This window comes from Macrosteles quadrilineatus, unplaced genomic scaffold (assembly GCF_028750875.1).
Source record: "Macrosteles quadrilineatus isolate MER2022 unplaced genomic scaffold, UCM_ALF_1.0 Scaffold_4__1_contigs__length_99947679, whole genome shotgun sequence".
NCBI classification, from domain to species: Eukaryota; Metazoa; Arthropoda; class Insecta; order Hemiptera; family Cicadellidae; genus Macrosteles; species Macrosteles quadrilineatus.
Window position 1 is genome coordinate 32,572,808 of NW_026542597.1, and position 22,728 is coordinate 32,595,535.

Consider the following 22,728-nt stretch of genomic DNA (forward strand, 5'->3'; position numbering starts at 1 on the left):
ATCCCCCTGCGTTTAGGGTGAATATACAACAGCTCTGTGGGTATTGGGGGTAATCGTGGACGAGAGAGTTAAGTACCCAATAGTCAATGGTTACATGTCAGAGTTTGCTAAGTCAGTTGATGTGGATGACATAGATAGTAAAGAAATGTTTTTTTTTTATTTACTCACATTCCAATACACATTTACTAGGTTGAGTAAAATATTTAAAACACTAAAATATTTTCTTGTGAATCACTATTTAACAGTAATATCCAAACTATTGCCGATAAAACTATTGTTTAACTTTCCCGCTATTTTTGTAGTTGTACAGATATTTGTTAGGAAACTATCCATACATATTTTCTGAGAACTTTCAAAGGGTCTTAAGCTTACAGTGACCTATCCTGAAAGAAAAATATGTGGACACAACATATATTAGTACAAATTGATCTATGAACAGTATTGCCCTAATTCTATTTGTTGATTCTTTGAGGTAATATTGTTGAGTGTTAACTTGTAGACGGAGTACAATGAAACTTTAACTGTCTGATCACAAACAGAAGCTTCTATTGCAGAGCAAGAAGCCACTGTAACTGCAAAGCAGCTTTCAAGCTTTGTCCCTCAGGCTTAGGCATACATTTGTCTCAGACTGTGACAAAAAATATAAACAAGGCATGCCATACCACTTTTTTATTGTCCATGGAATACCTGGTAAAACTAAAATATTGTTATGATATTAATCCAAATTCCATCCAACCTTTTACGTTTTGCATTTTTCTGAAAAAATTAACTGTTATGACAGGTTAAATAAATACGATTCTTAATATGACATTGGAAATTAAAATTTTATTAAAAAAAGTATTCAATAAATGATTATAATGAAAAATCCCTTCTAAGGCATGTATACTGTAATATGCTGCTAAAACATATAGCATGTGAAAACTTTTGCTTGTGAAAAACATACTTAAAGAGGTCTTGTCTTCACAACGTATATTGCAATTTTAGGGAGTGGCAGCAACTGTAAAACTTTTAAACCAAATTTTACCGCTTAAATTCTACGTATAATTCCGAAACAATTAGATTTACGCCAGCATAATAGGTTTAATAACAACTTAAAAAAAACCGTTTCACTTTTTCACTGAGAGGACCGAGGGGTTGAATGGCACTTATCGTCCAATCCCATCAAACTGTCGACATCGCATAAAGTGTTTACGTTTGATTGATGTAAATGAGAGATTCCAAGAGTTATTTGCGTTTAGTCGCCAATTCGTAACGGACAAACTCGTTAAGCTAACTAAGGCCCTGCACAAATTGTTGTTAACTGTAATAACTCTCATAACATGGAATAATAGTCATATAGTAAAACCAATAACTGACCCAATATATTCACTTAATGTATTGGCTATTAAAAACCATTCATTTGAAGTTTAAAAGTAGCATGACCAGGTTTTGACCGTCCGATGTAAACGTAGATATTCCCATGGCGTTACAATATACAAAACAAAGCTTAATAAATGATAATATAAGGCCTGATGTTTAGTCCTTATAACGCTAAAAATTAATCAACAACTCTAAATCATATTAAGAGTAATGTAGTAGTATAGATTAGTTCTTGAATTAATTCCTAGTATTTCAATTATATGATCTACCTTTATGGACTTTACAACTACAATTCTTTACCTGTTAAATACAATTCTTGGAAAGGTGTAATGTACACTAGTGACGAAACCAAAATTTTTATAAGTAAAAAAAAACTTTAAGTTTCCATGTGTTACCAACGTTAAACAACATTAATTTGTGTCTAATCTAATTTTCTAACGCTGACAATCGTGTTGATATACACACTTAGGAAGGTACGTAATAACTTTTATCACAACCAAACTTAAGACAGTTAACAATAATTTAATTATTATAGTTTTAGAATCATTTACGCTTCTATTGGTGTAAGATATGGTGTCAACTTGATAGTTCAATATGAATAAAACCTACTCAAATGTTGACCAATTTTAAAAACACCTTCCACGACTTTTCTAGGTCATGCTACATATATTAATTTTTTGAGACGTCTTGAGTTTGCCACTGGATTAAATTGAAAAGGAAAGTTTATCTTCTCCCAATATTTGCCTGCAATATGGATTACTTTATTAGTTCTTATCCAATTTACTTATCCAATTTTGTCGAGTTAAATTTTTACTCTACTTTTATCTCGTCAAGACCAAGTGCTTGACGAGCTTTACTGGGGTATCATATTTGTAAGTGGCTAATTCACACAAAGCATTTTACATTTTAGATACTTGAAATACTTGACAATTGTAGTCAATTTTGAAAACAATTTACTCCCTATTCCAAGCACAAATGCCCTACGTATTGTATTTTAATCAATTGCATGTTTCAATGTAATTGTATGCCTATCTGTCTTTAAATAAAAAGGAATCAATAAATTACAGGACAATAACCCCAGCTGAAAAAAAACTGCTTTGTGATAGGCTGGTGTTATTTAAATTGTAGGGTCTGGCGTCATTTTACAGTAGTAAAGACAGTATTGTAAGAATCTTTGGTTATTTGCACGGTGAGGTACGAAGTCCATATTATGGCAGTGAGAATAGCTTTGCGTGTGGTGTCAGTATTCTACTTCTGCCAGTTCAATTTGGATGTATATAGTATAATAACTCTTTTGTGTGCATGTATAGAATTTCAATTTTTTAAGTTATTTACTTTTGAGACTTGTTTAATCTTTATTAAAACGAAAAGACCTCGAAGTTAAAAAGTTAACTTTATGTTTTTGTAATATGTTGAACTTTATCATACTTGCAGAGTAATCTTTTGATAAAAGTAATGATTTACATTTCATTTAAAATTTTTATTTTATATTTATAGGCTAATTATATTCATTCATTATACAGAGTGTCCCTGAACTCTCCTACTAATATTTTAGGGGGTTTGTACCTAGGTAAAAAACATACCTAAATATCATAGTTAAATTGTCCTTAGTTACTCACATAGCCGCCATACCAGTAATTTTTTTTCATTTAATAATATTTTCTTAAAAATGATTTTTTTATGTTGTTCAGTTTCTATTCATCTAAGCTTAAACAAATAAAGTGTCAACCGATTTGTAATTGAATTGCATTGAAAAAGGAATTCTTGTAAAGCCTTTGTAAAATCTAAGTTGTTTGAGATAATTAAAAACGAAATTGTAAATGGCCGCCATTTTGATTTATGAATTTGGAAAATTTTCATAATTTTGTTGTAACATTGTCTAGTTGTCATAAATGTTTGTGCAAAGTTTCAATTTCGTATGTTTTTAGAAACATACCACTTTTTAGAAAGAAATATTAAGTGACAAAACAAAATAGTGACTGTGTGAGTAACTAAGGGCTTCCGGACGGTTAAAATACGATATTTAGATATGTTTTTACCTTATAATTACTTTATGTGAGAGGACGAATAAACTGAATCATGGAGCTCTGCACACCAACACTAATGGCCTTTGAGCCCCGAGGTCTCTTCAAATTTCACAGTTTCGCTTTTTTCATTTACAAAGCTATGTCAAATATCAATAGTAATTGTCTTTGTTAATATTTTACTTAATAATTGTTATTTGGCTAAGCAATTCATGTTTATCAGCTTAACTGGTTGGTATTACATATCAGAAAATGATCAAAATGGTGATAAGTGAAGGTTATTTAATACAAAATTAGTATTTTTTAATTTACCTAAACTAATGTGATGGATGCAAGTAACACAGTCAGGTCTATTTATTATATTCCCCACTTGATTATACAATATTAGAATATGTTAATAAATGAAATAAATAATTAAACATTTATTACTCTTTTTTTAAGTTATTAATTTATTGAATAAACTTACATGTTTCGGCTCTTAGGCCACGATCACAGTTATGAACAAATAGTAAATAAATATAAATGTAAATAATAAATAAGTAAATTATCATATGATTTTGGAATTTTGTCTAGTATATAGGTTGGCTTAATTGTTGTTTTCTTTTGATTTATTACATAAGATTTTTTCATATATTATGTTTTCTTTTTGAATTTGCATTGTATTAAGTAGGCCTATGTTTTCAGGATCTTTTTTATGGTTTCTATATATGTGGAATTCTTCTTTAATGAATAATTTGGCTTTGTTTGGTATAAGAATATGTTATATTCTTAGAATGTATTTATTAAATTTATACTTTAAAATAATATTAATATATTTACTGAATGTTTTCAAAATTGAAAATTAAAATGATTTTAAGACAAACAATTCAATATCAACATTAATTTGTGAATCAATTAACCGAACGTAATTAGCTTTTATCCAAGCCATATTTAAGGCCGATGATGTATTTTAGACACATAATTATTTTAACTGCGAAATATTGTTACCTTTCAACCGTTAAGGCACAAAGCATTAGTCATACCCGTAGACTTACAGGTACAATCTCATATATTAAATGTATCTCAATTTGTCCATTTGTAATTACGTTTAACCATTGTCCATTTAGTTGTTAATTTATTTAATACAGGGAAAATCAGACATTTAATTTCCAATTATCTTATACAACATTTTTATCAAATCACTTGTATCAAAATAAATCATTTTCAAAGAATTAAAACATTAAATTTAAAGACACTTTGTATTAAAATTAAAAATTTTGGGGTTTTCTTATCATGTTTAATGTGTTTTTATCTTACTCCCAAATTATTAAGGATTTTCCTAAATACTCGGTGGAAATAGTTTTATATCATTTTTAACTACAAACACCACAATGAAAGTGTAAGTTATAGCAAGACCTTCTGAACCGCTTTCTTCCAACACAGAACTTGACAGTCAATTTGTCTAGACACAAGTTTAACAGACACGGACTCCTCGGCCTGACACTGACAGCACGTTTAAAGAGTGATTTGTCTATTGGGATAGCAATGTCAGTTTTATTTGGGTATATATGTAGAAAATATGGATGGATAAACAATATATAGTTAAATTAATAACGAAACAGTAAAATAAATATTGTTAAACTAAAGATTAATAAAGGTGAGTTGTATTACGGTTAGAATAATGGGTCAATTTGTATAATACTTAAATATAATTTGTAGTACGTTAAGGTATATCTATGTCACTCTATATAATCAAAAGGAATGCATTTTTTTCGAAAGGCTACAACTAATGTTTCCCATAGGCTTCTAGACTGAACATTTTCATATTGAAATTCAGATTGATTAGATCAAATATGTAGGATATGTATTGAACTTTAATATTGTACCTTTATATTGTATTAATAATATTTTAATATTGTTTAATATTGTATTATAGTACCTTTAATATTACTTTTAATCTCACGTCAAAATATATCGTTCAATTTTGGTTTACGTAATGTTTAACTCTAGTAATAATCTGGATTCTTTACGAAATATCGAAGCAATTCTTTAAACATGCAAAGAAAGTTCCATGATAAGTACACCTTTATTTTTTAAGAGGTTGGCAGCCTCTTTTAACCTTGCATTTGCACGTCCACATAGACTAAGCGGCCGTGCGTGGATCGTTTACAGCATAGCAAGGAGTGAGCCGGTACAGTACAAAGGTGAACTGTACTGATAAATTTTAGTGGCAGTGACTAGGATCCTAACCCACGACATCGCTTCCTTGAGCCTGAAGTCCGAGACGCTACCGACTCACCATATACTGCATGTAATTGGATTTTATGTTTCCCTTAAGTTCTATTAGGCTATATTAAAAGTATTTTAGTTTGAGAAAAATTAAAAAAATTAAATTAAAATTAAAAATTGAAATTAAAATTAAATTAATTAAAAAACTAATTGCAGTTCGAGAACATTGATTCTATTTAAAAAAATACTAATCGACCTCTTATACTACGGAGTTTCCAAATAAATATTTAGAATTTTTATAGACCAAATAATGTTTTTTTATGTGATCCTACAGCATAGGATGGGCTAAGAACTGCAGAAAAGCTATTGACATAATTTGTACCTGGCCCTCAAGGACAAAAACCCTGCGATCTAAAAACTATTAGCCTTTAACTACTTCCAACCGTACATCATAAGCTATGAAAACGTTAATCTGAACTTAAACGCAAACACGCTTTATCATCCTAATTACTCACATAAATTAGTACATTACGTTAAGAACGATAAAAGTAATATTTATGTATTATTTATACAAGATAAATACAGAAATTTGATTTTGACTATGACTATGAAAAGATTCGATCACATATCATAGACTAGTCAAAGATCATTTTCAACCCCTTTAATTACCTGCGCTAAGATAAATAAGGATTCACAAAGTAATAACTTTGTGACATTTAAAGGTCCTCCAAAGTCATGTGTCACTAGGGTGGAATGAATGTCACCAATACATCTTATGAATATAAGATTGCTTGGCATGTATTTTCAAGTCCCTTTTATTTGCAAGAACCGTCGTTCTAAATGTGAACGCAATTATTCATCTTTGAAATATACTGTAGGTTGTTTTAATATAAGTTGCAGTTGTCCCTAGTACTGATACAATATACTGTACGTAAGTCCATACTTGATACACCAGAGTAAACATTGTGTTTGGATATACTTAACTATCATTTCATTAGTGTCATGCTTTTTTGTCTTTACATATTTTCAAATATTGTCCATTAAAAACCCCACGAAGACACAATCTTCTCCTGAGGGTTTGCATTCATCTAACTATCAGGACAATTTAGAACCAATAAATTCTGTGTTGTCAGTTGTGTTGTGTTCTAATCACAATAAATAATATTCACAGGATTGTATTACATATAATACCAGTAAACTGCAGTACACTGTACATTGCTTCCCTGAAATTGTATAAAATATTGTTAAAAACATTTTAGTCAACAAATCTCACATGCTTGTTGTTTAGTCTTAAATTTATAATTTATGTTTGTAACTGTTTGACCGCTGAGGCTAATATGTTAACAGTAACTTGTTGAGGTTAACTTTGGAGCCGTCGGCTGCCTGCGAGTAACACGTCACAAACATCAGTTCTAACATCGTCTTTACCACACATATGCTGTGTATCACGTATCCATGTAATTGAAATATAATTAATATATTATTTTATTCAATATTCATTCATAGTTTTATCGTACTAACAGTAGCAAACAATTAAAACATCACGAACTTTTCGTAAGAAATTCTATTCTATTATTTTACTTTTTATTCGTTTTTAAATCTACAATGATGATCATTAAATCAGTTCTCTTAAAACAACTTCGAAGACACGGCACTCACGTATCAAATGATATTTTAAATCATGAATATTCCTTAATATATTTGAATAAAAAGTCCTGAAAAACCATTTAGAAGATGAGGTAAGGCTTAAAGAGAATGACTTATAGTCGAAAACACAGCTTTGGAACGTGATGGATAATATATTTGCCTTAATGCAGCATTCTTTAAGCAAACTAATTGCCAATACGAAAGATGGGTACGTTTTTCATCTTTGGGAAAATATCCCTAGCTACATTTTATATTGTTTATATTATATTATATTTTTGATATATTATATTTTAGGCCTACTTCTTTTTCACCTAGGATAAAAAAAATCTTCATAACGCTAATTTAAATAACCGGTTTCGATACAGAACAGCATTTTTTGTATTCACTGTGTTACAATTTTGTCTTTAGTTTCCGAAATATCTACATAAATGGTTCATAGTCTACGACTGTTTTCAATATTTTCCAGTTCTTTTATAATATTTTTTTTGTAAAGTAGCTTACGTTAATTTAAAGTTCTACCCAGTTGGGTCGTATCGATTTAATTCATATTTTTTGGTAAGTCTTAATTGTTTAGGGCATTTTTAAGTATCTTTAAAAAACACAGCATATTTTTCCAAGCCAACCAACTAAAAGAAAAACTATCACGATTGTTGAGGGCAATAAATATAATAATCATTCCTTGTATAGTAATCATTCCTCAATTTTATAACTACTCTAACGCTTCAAATTTCTGCTTGATTATGATTAAACAGTATTGAATATTAAAGTCAAGTTTGATAATTTGTACAGCATTTATTTTAATATACACAAAAAAAAATTTTTTTTATTTTAACCATGCTGATACCTGATGAGTTAGTTTACCTTGGATGTTTTTTTCCTGAGAATCACTCCTGAAAACAAACAAATTATTAAAATTTACTCAGCAAATTTAAAAAATCAACAAGCAAGAATCTGGGAAAAGTTATTGATTAGGTTTATTTCAGTTGGAAATTTCTAATGAAACACGAACATAACATGTTTACCGGCTTAAAGTAAACTAATTAACCTAAATAAGTGCAGACACGATTCGTTTTGCTCTGATTCTAAAACCAATAGAGATGGTAATTTTAAAAATGGAAAATTTGTTAAAACCTCTTAAAATCTTAAATCTTTGGACCGGGTGTCCATAAATGAATATCGGGGTTTTAACTCTTTATAATATTAATTACATTAAACTTACAGTTATAAATGATATGTCACATGAAAGAGCAACTCAAACAGTTTTATATACAAGCTTACAAGTGTTCTATGTGAGCACCATTTGTCACACGGCACACATCAAGTCTATAGCTGAGTTCTTCCCAAACGTTGAGCAGTGTGTCTTCAGTAATTGTTGCAACAGCTGCTTCAATCCTGTTTCGTAATTCATGGAGGTCAGCTGGTAATGGAGGCACATACACACGATCCTTGATGAAACCCCAAAGGTAGAAATCGCATGGCGTTAGGTCGGGTGAACGTGGAGGCCACGCATAGCAAGCTCTGTCATTGGGTCCCTTGCGGCCAATCCAGCGGTCGGGTAAAGTTACGTTCAACCAACCGCGTACTTCGTTATGCCAGTGAGGTGGCGCGCCATCTTGCTGGAAAATGAAATTCTCTGGTTCATATTGTTCCAATTGAGGGAAGAGCCATTGCTCTAGTGTATCAAGGTAAGAAGTACCAGTAACAGTAGCTTCACCAAAAAAGAAAGGTCCGTAAACTTTCCGCCGGGATACGGCACAAAAAACATTGATTTTAGGGGAGTCTCGTTGCACTTGTACGACCTCATGAGGATTTTTTGAGCCCCATATCCGCACATTATGAGTGTTAACATGTCCACTGAGGTGAAAGGTCGATTCATCACTGAAAACAACATGATCTAGAAAATCTTCATCGTCATTTAACAGCAATACGTTAGCGAAGTTGGCACGTAAACCATGGTCTGCAGGCTTTAGAGCCTGTAACAACTGTAAACGATAAGGACGTAGTTGCAATCGTTTCCTTAAAACTTTCCAAACAGTCGACTTAGCAATTTCTAATTCACGACTAGCCTTCCGAACTGATTTCTTTGGGCTACGAGTGAACGACTCTCTCACTCGCTCAACATCCTCTTCGCTAACTCTTGGTCGTCCCGTGCTCTTCCCTTTACAAAGGCAGCCTGTATCTTCAAACTGATGAAACCATCTACGGATGTTATTGTCACTTGGAGGATCACACCCGAACTTAATGCGGAACGCACGTTGCACAGTAACTACAGATTCAGTCTTTGCAAACTGCAAAACACAAAACGCTTTCTGTTCACTAGTCGCCATCTTTGCTACTACCGCTTTCTAGCGGATCGCGGTGTAAACATTTCACGCGCATGCGCACTGGTGCTAACGAATAAAACTGTTTGAGTTGCTCTTTCATGTGACATATCATTTATAACTGTAAGTTTAATGTAATTAATATTATAAAGCGTTAAAACCCCGATATTCATTTATGGACACATTGTTAAAATATCAGCTCTAAAATCATTTAAACCTTTTGCAGCTCTTAAAATTGTATTATTAAACGCATGTGACATATTATTGAGCGGAGCGAGCGAAGCGAGCGAAGCGAGCGAAGCTCTTATACTACACTCCTGCTTTTTTATTACAAATACTCCTCCTGAACGGCTGAAGCGATCTACATGAAATTTAACACAGTTATAGTAACCAACCATGGGAAGGTATAAATCTGAAACGGTACAAATCGGACCACAGGACTTTTCTCTACATGAATGCAAACTTTTGGAAATTTAACATGGGCCTTATGGGTTAATTGGTCGCCATGTCATTATTTGCGAGTAAACACTAAAAAGTAAACAAGAGCCTCAACATTAGTCAACAAATCTACCACATGATAAATACAGTACAAAAGAAAAAATTGGATAATACTAAAGAGCATATTATAGTATATTGTATGTAATACGAAATGATTAACAATCAGTTCTATATTGAGTGATTAAACTCCACGCCGTTTATATTTAATTGTAAAATGGTTCTGTTCTTTTTAACAACAATGAATTAGGCCTAAGTTTATGTTGCTTGGAGAAGGAGAAGATAAAACGAGGTCATTAAAAAAACACTACAACATAATTATACCAACAAAAATCACACCGCCCTTGATTTGCAAGAAACTTTGTAAAAAATGTTCTTGTAGCTAAAAATACAAAATCGTTTTACGAAATGAAATCACAACCACGTGGTTTACAGGTAAGGTTTAAGACTAAATGGTGTAACTTAGACAATAAAATAGTTGTATTGATAAATTTTATTGCACAATAGGGAAATTTTGAAAGTGGTTGACGACAATTTCTTACTTTTAACTGCTAAAATAAAACTAGACCTAAGTTATAGGCCTATACTAAGTGAGGCTAACCCCAATCCCTCACAACAATAATACTGGTAAACAGTTATTGAGGTAATTGAATTGGTGAGTTTTATGAATGTTCAATGCAAATAAGTCTTCTGTACAAATAAATGATTCTTTTTTTAATAATGAAGAAAGAAGACATTGAAAAAAAATAAAGAAAAGCAAATTCTACATACAATGGGTAATAATAATATAATAATAATCGTTATTGCCTTTTAATAATACAGGTATTGCTCAGGCCTACCATGATTCATTTGCAGTATCGAAATTATTGAGCGGAGTGAAGCGAAGCTCTTACTGCCCTATTAGCCGTGAGCAACATGTGGCGCAGCTAGTGGAGCCGCCGGTGGTGACGCCGGTGACCCACAGCGTTTGAAACCTGGACACTAGTCGCGCAACACATTCGTAGCTCGCTCAAACAGCGAAATTCACCACAACATTCTCGTGTCAAACATGTTCGTTGAGTGACTGCATCCACAATTTGCACGTCACTATTACCACTAGACATTGTTTATCTAAACTAAAGACAACTAAAAACGCTAATGACACAAAACGGAAAGAATACACTGTTAAAAAGGTCACTGGTAAACAAAGTGAACCGAAGTCACTAATGAATATAACAGCAATATGGCGAGGCACGTCTCAATCGACTCAAACCACGATGTAGACTGTGTGACAGGCTCCGTTTTCACGTTAATAACGCATGCGAGCGCAGTCAGTGGCGTCGCATGTTGCCCACGGCTAATAGGCTCCATATACTGCAATGCCCCCCGACTGCCTGAACACTAAAACGGTCGCGACACATGTTGCCGGGCAAAATCACTCCCGGCAACACCTCGGGCAGCTTTTTCGGCGGCGCCACCGGTCTCCCCGCGGCTAATAGGCACCATTTGACTCCATGCCCCTCTACACGTCCGACACCGGCGGCTCCACTAGCTGCGCCACATGTTGCTCACGGCTAATAGGGGCCTTATACTACACTCACTGCCTTTGTTTTACAAATACAGGTCAGGCTCCACCTGACAGGCTTAAGCGATCTGCAGGAAATTTGGCACAGTCATGTAACCAACCATATGGGAAGGTATAAATCTGAAATGGTAATATTCGGACCACAGGACTTAAACCAATAATAAGGGTTACCGGAATTAGGCTGATGCACCATATTGCGTTTGGAATCTGTAAATAACTTACAGCATTTTATGTGAGCAAGACGTGCAATTAATGTAGACTTTGAATATCTATCTGATTGGAAATGTTCAATTCCTATTTGCAGTCTACAAATAGGAATTCCACTAATGTGAACCAAATATAACACAATTCGTTGACTTGAACCCGACGTATCATTGACTTTGAATACTGCACATAGACATCCCATATAAGTGAAGCAGAAGTAGGCCTAAGCCTACCATTGACTTCGGATACTGCAATTAGGCATTTTATTTATGTGAACAAAATAAATGGACCATTGATTTATTGAGGATACTGCAAGTAGACTATTCATTTACATGTACCATTGGGTTTGGATACTACAAGTAAACAATCCGTGTACGTGAACCATATGTACTATTGACTTTAGAATCTGTAAATAGGCATTCCATTTATGCGAACCAAATATATCATTGGCATTGGATACTGCAAGTAGACATTTAATTTATGAGAACCAGATGAAACATAGAATACGGTTCCTGCAAGTAGACGATTCATTCACTTAATCCTGACTTATGATTGACTTTGGATACCTCTGCAAATAGGCATTCTATTTAAAATGCAAAAAAAATCATTGATATTGAATATGCTGGCTCCGCTCAATATTGCAAGCAGACAACTGCATTGTACACCTAGTAATAAAACTAATTAACTAATTTTAACTGTTATTATATCGAATTCGAATGTAGTAAAGTTTTTGTTGTTATAAAATAATTCATTAAATGACAAAGGATTTTTCTATTAAATATTAACTAGTAGAGCCAAATGCTCTCTTCTCATTTTTAGAAGGCAATTTGGTAAGTTAGAAAATTATGTTGCACTAAAGAGATAATATATTTAGACGATCTGTTTAATTTGTTCTTTAATAGCGTACTTAAATCTCAAATGAAATTGAATGTGATTGTTGTTGGTCTCACATGAGACCATGGGGCCCTGGAATCAGTATATCGTTTAAAGTTGGGGTTTCCTAGGCGCGGAAGCGGAGAGAGGAACGCGGAGAGCGGACTCCACTTGTCTTAGGTAATTTAATGTTACTGTTTTGGTAGAAGCGGAGCGGAATGCCATGTTAATTAGTTTTCCGCTCTCCGCGTTCCTCTCTCCGCTCTCCGCTTCCGCGCCTAGGAAAACCCAGCTTAACACAATTAATAAGTGGTTGGCGATATTTGAACCTGGAACTGCAGGACCAAAGTTCTAGCCTCCCACAGTACATACTACTTCAAATTAAATACGGCATTATTTCTTATTAGTCGACATTTTCATACGATAGAGTTATTTTTATTACTTTTTCACAATTTTTAGACACGGCAGTCATTCTGATCTCGTCCGATTTTCTTTTATTGTTTTACAATGAGTCTTTTCTATAAATATATTTGGTTAAATTAAGTCATGTTTAAGCTACAATTTAGTATTCTAATAATAAATATTTACAATACTGATGACAGGAATGTCTCCAGTTATTTATTCATAATTGATATGAGGACAGCTTCATGTAGATATAGACATGCTGAATACATTATTAGTGAAATGGGGGCTAAACAACACAAGTTAATTAACTAACTCAAACAATATCTCGACTGTTTCATTATAAGGGGTTTGAACTGACATTCCAGTTTTACCACCACTTGTGTAAGATAAATAATCTTTGTGGGAAAAACTTAATTTGTATATCAAACTCGTGTAAACATATTTTTTCGAATACAAAAGTACTTCACACAAGTACAAGTGTAATCTACTTTTTAGATCAATTGTTTTCAGCCAATTCTTTTTACTCTAGTCGTTGTAGATAAACCAATTAACTTATAGACTAACTGTACAAGTGTTTTAATTTAAACAATTTATGAATGAAGCTCTCGTGGTGGAGAGCGTGTACATCACAAGAAAGAACTGTACTAATACAAAATGGTAGACACTAGGATACAAACCAACGACATCGCTGCCTTGGACCCGAAGTCCGTGGCGCTACCAACAAACAAAACTGAGCCACCAACTCGATTGGGATATACTGATGAACCAATAATTTACCTGTATCTTGGTACTTTATTGATTACCAAATAAATTGCAAACAAATATTCTTCCCTAACTACACACCAAACGTTAAATAAGGTTTAAAACGTTTACACAAATGTTTATTGCTTTGACGTTCCCTCTGGCCAGGTGAAAATGTAGTTGTACAGTCGACTAAATATGACATGTGTGAGTTACGTCAGACCCTGCACTTCCTGTTTCCGTCAGTTCGCCCCATGTCACCTCGTGCATTATAACTACCATGCATCGTGTGTGGTTCACATTGTACCAACCAAGCCCCAGTGCAGAGGTAGTATAGTTCATAAGAGTTGAGTCATAAAAGTAAATAGAATTTTTAAATTAGGTTTTACAATATCTTGTAAAATTTAAACCTTATTTGAATTACGTATGCAGAACTTTATTTCGTAGAGGTATGAGAGTAACAAGGCAAACACAGGTCTAAAGTAAAATCAATCAACCAATCATTCCATGTATTAATTTAAATACACAATTTAAATATGTATACATACTATCAAAATGTAACAAACACATTTCGTGTCTGCAGAATGATATAAACAAACACTGTCGTTTAACAATAGCAGTACATTAGTCGATCATCTTTTCACGAACTACTTTTAATCCCGTTTCCAACAGATACGGTTCCAGGTTGTAGCTTGTAAGTTTACTAGCGTATTACGTCCAGAGACGAACATAATAAGCAATTGTTATAAAATAAAAGTTACTCTCAAAAAAATAAGAATAGTATTTTGAACCTCGATTTTCCACATTGATCAATTGTGTACCATGAGCTCGATATTGGACAGAAACCAGTAAAAGATAGCAATTGAGTTACGTTATGAATTTATTCTCTTCTCCTGGTCCAGCTTCCAACGTTTAAGAATCCAGCTTACATGTATGACTGCCACCAACCTCAAGTGCAAACAAGGTGTGAGGAGGATAAGACAGAAAATAAATAAACGTCAAGCATGGCCAGCGCTGGACTGAGCTCGATTAGTTTGCTGCTGTAAGTACTTTAGCTGGAGTCCGATTAGTCTCCGTTGCAGTTTCGATTTTCTGACAACGATAAATAATCTAGTTTGAATTAGATGTCTATCGATGAATTGGATCTTCCTAAATGTTGTAGTCTACAATAAACAACTAAGTAAGATTACTCTCTGCGATATATTCAGACGGGACTATTCTTGGCTTGGAGTTCTTTTTTAATATAGTTTGTTCTTAACACTTTATAAATCAATTATAAAAGTATCACAGTATCAGATGAATTATCAAGTAAAGTGCATATTGATATTATCTTCTTTTAGAAAGTCAATTTAGATTTTACACCAACAGTAGAATGATTTGATTAACGATTAGTAAAAGTGTATGGTAATAATAAAGTTTATATAGCATATTATATAATTAAAGTCTTGAGTTCGTTCTGTAGATAGAACTATGAACGAAAGACTGAACCTAAGAAATAGTTATTTGTGTAACTAGTGGGCAATGTGGCACTTTGCTGCACACGAGAGCAATGTTTACGAGAGTGCGGGATGATCTCGAGTGCAGCAAAGGCCTTTTGCACTCGAGTTACACATTATATTTTTTCTACAGTCACTATAAGGTATATAAATAATTAGTCTTTCAAACACTATACAACACGTTTTTAGGTTCAGCTGGCAACACAAATAGGTGCCCTAGAGAAAGTAGTCACCGGTCCGTATCACTCCGCTATTTCTTCCTCGGCAAGCAATGTGCTCCACGACTTGAGAAAATAGTTCCGTATGTTTTTGTAATTTGAAGTGGTTTCCGCGCCTAAAAAATGCTTTAAGGTATTTTCTTGTTTATTAAGATCATAGGAATTTTGTAAAACGTTTAAAAGTAAAGTCCAGAAAGTTCAGAAATATCGAAACTATAAACACGAAATGATCGTAGTTAAGTCAATCAGCTGCTCATAGTATTATTAAGTGTTGCCAACCTATTTCCAAGCGTACACGGATTACATGCATAATAGAACCACGCTGTTTTGTGTTTTTTTCGTTGGAATCCTGATGTGCACCAAAGTATAAACCGTACGACAAAGTATAAATATGCAGTAATTAGCAGCTTTCTGTACTATAAACAGAACAAGAAAGCCAACTTTGTCGGGTGACTGTAGGAAAACTTTTATTTAATCTAATAATCATGAAAGGTAATTTTAATAAACCGATACAATTGTCCTTTGTATACGACCGTATAATATATAAAAATAAAATGTGTCTTCGTCTGTTGTGTACTTTTTTCAGATTTTACCTGAAACACCTTGCAGAAATCTTTGTGCACAAAAATTATCCTATCACAGACAACAAAAGAACACGATTCCATTTGCATATAAGAATTAGATATTTAAATTCCGTCAGATACAGTCGCTGGGATGGATTTTTAAATGAGGAAGCCCGTATATGTGCATTTGAATAATACAGCAGATATCATTCTGTTATTCCCATAAAGTTTATAGAAATGATAAATGGAATATAGTTATGTAAATAATTTAACCACATACCTACTACACAAAATCTATCTTTTATAAACCTACTTTACGTAGATTAAAAACTTCACTTCACTTTTTTACTTTCTGTGAAAATAAAAAAGAGAAACTATTGAGAAAGAGTGTATTGAAGTTGTCTTTGTGGTCAGTCTAAAATGTTAATTATAAATTAAATTTGTGGAGGATAATCTGATAAGAACTTGTTAAATCACAATTCGATTTTTTTTGTGTTGATAAAAGTCTATTTCAACTGTTTTTTTTTTTTTTTTTTTTTATATAATATGTTTAAAGACTTGGTTTAGAATATTAAATACTTCTGAAGATTTACGTAGTTTTTTTACCAAATCTAGCTTTACCTTATAAATGCATTACTTCATGAATTGCCCATCAAAATAGCACTTAAAGTATTGAGACCACAAAAGTAGATCATTCAGTCACTATTTAATAAAACATAAAACATCAGGTTATGATTTAAAAGCTAATAAATAAACAAATTTAATTCGAAAGTTCGATTATTATGAGAGCAAAATAAGTAACGTACCCGAGTCCATACAAAGTTCAAATGAACACGTAGCTATGTAGTCAGGAACATGTGAAAAATAAATATTTTTCATTTCTTACCTTTAATATATTTTGAAAATCCATTGTTTCGCCGTCTTACACTAGCTGCTATATTGGCTAGAACACTACACTTCTGTTCTGGAAACTCAATTTTTAAACCCACGTACCATATCTCGTGTTAATCTATGTGATTACGCTGTGGCCCTGAGGTGTCTACCGAAAGGTGTCATTCCGTTTAATAATAAAAACTGATTGATATCTTAGCCCAAAGAACATTTTCATTATTAAAAACCTTTGCACATAAATACCAGACGATATTTTAAATTGTAAAAACCATAGCACATGATTCAAAAGTCCATCGTTTGAATAAATTTAGTAATCATCTATATTAGGAAGCAAAATATTAAAATATAATTGTTTGAATGTGTATATTTTTCTTAAATATAATTTTTAAAATCGTAACAAAACCTTTATAGATTTTTTTCCTGTTTTTAATACTTTTAAAACGTTAACCAGATATACTGTACAACAATGTTTCTACTAATCGATATATCATATAGATCATAACTACCCGACTCAAATGGACACTATGGGAGTGAGCACATTATCCTTAATGATAGTCTGAACATCACAAATTAATCAACTACCCCGACTGGACTCGTTATAAAGAAATAAAATGATTCTGCTATATTTGAAAAGAAAACATAAATCAAATTAAAAAGCTAAAGCAATTTCGTAACTAAACCTGTTTTAATATTTCATCATTTTATAATAAGTGTTTTCATGAAATAAATATTTGATGGACTCATGGAAACGGGTTTCCCTGTAAATAAGAAACCGTTATTTTAACACAAAATAGTAAGCTCTCAGTTTCATCACTAAATGGATTGCATATTTCTCAACATTTAAACTGTTTTTATAATTTCTGTAACCGAGATATACATTAGCTAAGATCCCTGTGTTCTAAATAAATAAAGGAGCAACTCGCTGGACGTTTGATAACAGATTTAAATGTTAATATAAATGTAATTTGGCTAATCTACTCGAAGCGAAGATCTTCTGTTGTAAGGGATTGCGTTAAAATATTTCCGCTTGCAAATAATGTTAATCCACGTTGAAATATCATGACCTGATGGTTCGCCTACCTTAAATTTACATCCGCCTATCCAGGTAGAACACAAAAGGTACTATACTCAAAGGCGAGGAGAACTTACCTTTTATGTGGAATCCTTACACTGAAATCACACGATAAACTCATATAAAACAATAGAAAACTAATGTAGAATAAATACATGTAAGTTATAAATTGAATGTGTTACTGTGTATGTGTGCCGCATAACCTTTGCCCCATTTGTCTCACGTTTGCCCTCCCTTTCACCCCTCCCTTAGATGGAAGACAGCCTCTATTATTGCATACAAACACTTGATTAAGCACTGAACAGTTCCCCTTCCTTGGCCCTCTCACGACATGACCGTATACGAACACAACTATCACGGTAGTTACATTACTAACAACATTTATTCTAAACGTATTGTGTTTTTGTAGACTTTGTCAAATGTTTATATTTTTTATTAAGTTTTTACAGTATTCCACATCAATAAAAAGGAACAAAAACACCAATCCCCAGTTCTCTGTAAATAAACTGTATCGAATTTTCAATTGCGATAAGAAAACAATCATTGGTTAGTTTTAACGATTGGAGATTGTTTTGGGAGATCAAAAATGAATCCACCGGAGAATTGGATTGAGTGTACGATGAACCTGTCACTGTCATCGAGCCAAGCGGTGTGCCACAAACTCTACTGATCATCCGTCGTACTCCCTAAACAACTTACTTAAAATTTAGCTGGCATTCCAACCAAAAAAGACTCTAATAAAGGAATGTGGCATTCAACACATTGTATGATTATTTACACATATTTAACAAATTTAACCTCCATTCTGACTGGCTAACATATATTCATTAGAAAATGGAATTTGTTTATAGTTCAAATTATTGAAACGTGTTAAGATACCATGAGATAGTGATGTACTCAAGATAAAACATTACCAGAAAAATATGTTTGCATCGCTCCGTACAGAAACTACTTTTAGTCGAGTAAACTTATGCAAACACCCCAAAAAAGTTGCTACAAATGATTTTTTGCTAAATTTTACTTTAATAGATACCTGTCAATGAAAATATAAAAGTCTAGGAAAATCGGGCACCCGGAAAGGGTAATTTCCAAGATGGCGTCGAAGATTCCTGTAAAAATAAGTAAATCAAGGTATTTTAAATATTTGTTAACACATATCTTTGATTTTCAATCTAAATAACCATTTAACACCACAAAATGATGTACACAATGTGCAAGAAGACATTTAAACTTTATTAACATAAATATTCTAACAAATATACAATTCATTACAATGTTGATATAGTAAATGGGCTGCTCTGTTAAAACTTGTTCAACCGTCTTCGTCTTCATCTAACTCTATCGAACATGAATCGTTCTTCACATTGTCACGCTCTTCAAATTGGCATGGACCACAGGCTGTTGTGCAAGGAAGGCCACACTTTCTACAGGAACATCTTAAGGTTTTACAATTGGTAGAACAGTTACAATGAATGACCTTCAACAGACTCTCTGGTGCAGCACTCTCTGTTGTAATTATTGAGTAGAATCGGTCGTTCTGGATCTTCCAGTCCCACTTTAAAGGATAAACCTCATTTTCCTTTCCCATCCATACCAGAATCTGGTAATACCCTCTGCAACAATGCAGTTTTGAGGCACATTCAGTGGGCGGAGGTGATTCCGGCTTTACGAATTAAGAAGTGGTAACGACCTTTTTGCTGAATATATTGTATCGCAATTTTCCTATGAAACCGTTACATGTACCATCATATAAAATGGACTTGGCCTTACAACCAAGGTCATCAATGAGCTCTGTGGTCTGGTTCGGAGTGGTAAATACTTTGGTACATGATTGTAAGGTAAGGTCCCCTTTTGAAATTTTCTGGAAACACATGGGAATTTCACTGTGGAAAGAATACATCATTTGTCTGCAGAGTACATATCTATCATTGGCAAATACCTGACAGACGATTTTCCTGGGGATATCCATTTCGTTTATAAATAGTGTGCATCAAACCATGCCATCCTAGGGTAGCCGATTTGAACGACAGTTCCCAAAAATATCAATCTTCTTGTTACATTCAGGGAAAATTAGGGGCTCTGTAAAACTTATGTTTTATGAATACGCCTATTGTTTTCTGAAGATTAAACAAATATCGGCACTTTCAATAATACAGCAATATTCAACTCAGCTTAATGACGCCTTGCTATATTAAAGACTTCTGTCCTGGTGCAAGGCTACACTAGTATGGTCTTGCCTGGTGTCATTTCCATCATTTCCATTCCATGAAACGTTACTTTTACATCGAGAGTTGAAATATTGTGGTCAACATTGTTTTCTGCTAATAACAATGCTGAATATTTTATTTCAGTGCTATTCTCGTGTTTGGGGCAATAACATTAGTAGAATTTTTTTTCCAAATCTTTGCACTTCACTATACGACGAGCAGAACTCTAATTTATTTAAAGTGTCTATTTAGAAATCTGGTCTTAAATAAATTATGCATTTGTACAGAAAGGGATAATTGTAAATGATCAACTAGCGCTCGTTTGCGGACTTCCTGAATAATCGACTGACCGAGTGACCGATGCCAGCAACCTTTTGATGGTTGTCTTTTCCCAACAAACGTTGTTTATGATAAAATTTTAAGTGATTCAGGTATGTAATTTAAAGCCGATTGAACATTAATGTCATCTGTGGTGGGGGTTTTCTATATATTATTGTATATGACTGTACCTTTCTCCTAATGCCACTTTTTATGAATATTGCTGATGCTTCAATTTTTGCTTTTTACTTTAACCTTCAAGTTTTCGCTTCAAAAGTAGTTCTCTCTCTTTTTTATGTATATCTTACGACAACTTGTATGCACCTTATTTCCAGGGACCTCTACTATGGTGTCCCCTCTTCGAACACTAGCCGCGTTTATTCCACCATTCGGTGGACAAATTGACGCACCTTTTTTTCTGATTTCAACCACTTCGTATTTAACAATTAGTTGTTTGTAAAAATGGGGCAAGCTGGCTGAAAATCGTTATCAGCCATAATATACAGAAAATTGCATAAGAGCACCAGGCCTAGTCAGTTTTTGACACGAGAGAACGAAGAAATACATGAATAATAATTATCCACTAAAATTATACTCTAACGGATTAAAAACTAATTTAAAGCAATAATGCATATTTAAATACTCCCACCACAGCAAACCTGCAGACTTAGCGAATTTCCATTTGCCTGATTGGGTTTACACTAAAATGTCTCCTTAAAAACATCACATTTATTCCCTATTTAAATAGAATTAATTTAACAAGTACTTAGGTTTGCTGCAACAGGGAGGGTAAAAATGTGTTTTTTGTTGTAAAATGTTAATACTGTAGCTTAGTAACAAATGAATGTATTTTCCAAATTGATCAAAATATGTTCATAAACAAGCAAACTACAACAGTTGACTTATTCTCCATAAGAATAACATGGGAATTTAAATTTAAAATTTTTTTCCGTAACATTAGGCTAAACGCAACCTTACCATTAGTAATAACGCTTCAATATACTAAATTATTTTTTTTTTTTACATTTAAACCAAATTGTAAAACAATCTGATAAGAAGTGTGCCTTTATACAATATAATAACTTTTAAAATCTGTACTTTCTGGCAAATTTAGGCGCCATCTTGAAAATTACCAACTTCCGGGATTCCGATTTTCCTAGACTTTTACTATGTTTTTTAATATACCAATTAGATTAAATTAATGATAAAAAACCATTTGTAGCAATTTTTTTAAGGTTCTGCAAGAAATTTTCTTATTTTGACTCGTCTATTTCGATAATAGCTGATATCAAAGAAATGTATTGTTCCCATGTATGTATAACTCAATAAATAGTCTTAGGAGCTGTACAAAATCAGTAACTAGGAGTTAATTAGTAGATAATTTATTACTGTCGCAACAGATTTTTTTTCGTATGTAATATTGTATTCAAGAAGTTATTCTTTCATTCAAATTATTTATCTAAATTTATTAATGTGCTAAATTACTAATCTTTATTTTTGTTTAAAAAATTAAAATGTTTGCTCAATAAGCTCCTCTTCAATATATTCCCTTCGAGTGATACAAGAGAAGCAAAACTAATCATTACAAACGTTTGATTTGCTTTTTTTAGCCTTAAAAATGAATTTGTAAATTATTTCAACGTAATAATTAGTTTTAAAACTCGTTGCTCAAGCTTCTTTACTTTTCAATTACATGTATATATCAATACAATCGCACACTCATAAAGGCACAATCCTAGAAGAATAAGACCGCTATGTGCTTCTGTTCAGTCTGAAGATAAGACGAGAACAAACATTTTCTTGAACACTTTGATCGAACAAAGGATGAGTTGTTTTTCCATTTGGGACTTACTTTTACAATTTCCACCAAAACCTTTCTCACACCGTTATTTACAGCATGTACTATTTACCCGTACAAAATACACTAGTATGTTTTAAATTTTTGAAAGTTTTCCAAGTAGATTACTGATAAAGCTAAGGTCCAGTTATCATTGTGAGGCAGTTAATACCAAACTACATTCAAAGTGTGCTAGAAGCAGCAAAGGTTAAGGAATTTTGTAATTATTAAAAAATTTAGATTAATGTAAAGCTTCACTTCAATACGGATGCTGATTCTACACTG

General features: G+C 32.8%; 1 protein-coding gene across 2 annotated transcripts in view; it reads right to left on the reverse strand.

Moving 5' to 3' along the window:
- Nucleotides 1-22,728, reverse strand: part of LOC128993579 (KH domain-containing, RNA-binding, signal transduction-associated protein 2-like) — a 251,622-nt gene that overhangs the window by 153,468 nt on the left and 75,426 nt on the right. Inside the window, exon 3 of one of the 2 annotated variants that reach the window (XM_054417556.1) lies at nt 8,100-8,128. The exons of the other annotated variant lie outside the window; for it this stretch is intronic. The gene's annotated coding sequence lies outside the window, so the exon portion shown is untranslated. The remainder of the gene's footprint in view (nt 1-8,099; nt 8,129-22,728) is intronic. 2 annotated transcript variants of the gene reach the window in all.